This window comes from Schistocerca nitens, chromosome 8, assembly GCF_023898315.1.
Source record: "Schistocerca nitens isolate TAMUIC-IGC-003100 chromosome 8, iqSchNite1.1, whole genome shotgun sequence".
Taxonomy (NCBI): Eukaryota; Metazoa; Arthropoda; class Insecta; order Orthoptera; family Acrididae; genus Schistocerca; species Schistocerca nitens.
The window spans coordinates 573,265,973-573,267,129 of record NC_064621.1 but is presented as its reverse complement, the minus strand read 5'-3'; the positions used below and the strand labels follow the sequence as shown (position 1 = coordinate 573,267,129).

The 1,157-nt window shown below is 46.3% G+C and overlaps 1 pseudogene; it reads right to left on the bottom strand.

Moving 5' to 3' along the window:
- Positions 1 to 819: 819 nt before the first annotated feature.
- On the bottom strand, positions 820 to 937 carry LOC126200124 (5S ribosomal RNA; annotated as a pseudogene).
- Positions 938 to 1,157: the final 220 nt, after the last annotated feature.

The window sequence follows — 1,157 nt, the reverse complement described above, 5'->3', positions numbered from 1 at the left end:
GTAGCGGTCTCGCGGTTCCAGACTGCAGCGCCAGAACCGCGCGGCCACTTCGGCCGGCCACCAATTATCACAATAACCACATATGGGCAGATGTAAACTCTTACGTGAACATAGAATTCGGGCATCAGGATTGCTTCAGCATCAATCAGATTCTATTTATCAATCATTTCTGGGCGAAAAATTACCATGACGCTTAAAAAATCACTCCAGTGCACTCCTGGCCTTTATGTGTCACTGGATCTGAGAATTCTTTCCTTAGTACTAAACTTGTCGCAAGTCGTACTGTGGAAAGCGGAAATGTGGCTGCTCTCCAACAGCTTAAAATGTCACAGAATTTCTTACTGCTTAATACTACATCTGCAGCAACAGCTTTCAGGTTCTAGCACTGAAATGTCAGTAAGGCCGATCTGCTTTCAGTCGGTAAATGCTGCAGTACTATAACTTGACGGAAGTAGCTTTGCCAGTGCAAATAAAATGTTTGCACCTGTTCCCCGTTGCAATGGCGTTCGTCTACCACGGCTATAAATCGTGATGGAGACAATTATTTTTTTTTGTCGCGAATCCAATTTATGTGAGGTAGGAATGACACACATCACTATCTACGTTATGAGTTCTTTACACTCCGTCGTCAGGCCACAAATGGCTAATCGGGACCAACCGATCGCCATGTCATCCTCAGGTGAGCATGCATATAGGAGGCGCGTGTGGTCAGCGCACCGCTCTTCCGGTCCTTATGATGGTTTTCTTTGACCGAAGCCGCTACTGTTCGGTCAAGTAGCTCCTCAATTGGCATCACGAGGCTGAGTGCACCCCGAAATATGGCAACAGTGCATGGCGTCCCGGACGGTCACCCATGAAATTTCTGGCCACGTCCAACAGCGCTTAACTTCGGTGATCTGACGGGAACCGGAGTATCCACTGTGGCAAGGCCGTTGCCTATGAGTTCTTTACTACAGTGAAAATAAGCAGCACATATCTTACTGGGAAATAGAACGAATGCCCAAAATGTAACTCGGGGTGCAGTATCCATATTTGCGATTACAGATGTACATCATTTACCGATTATTTATGGTAATCTATAGCGATGAATGTTCTGGAGGATGGTTGTTTTGAACCGGGATTGCCTTCAGCCATAGCTGAAGGAGACAAGATACAGT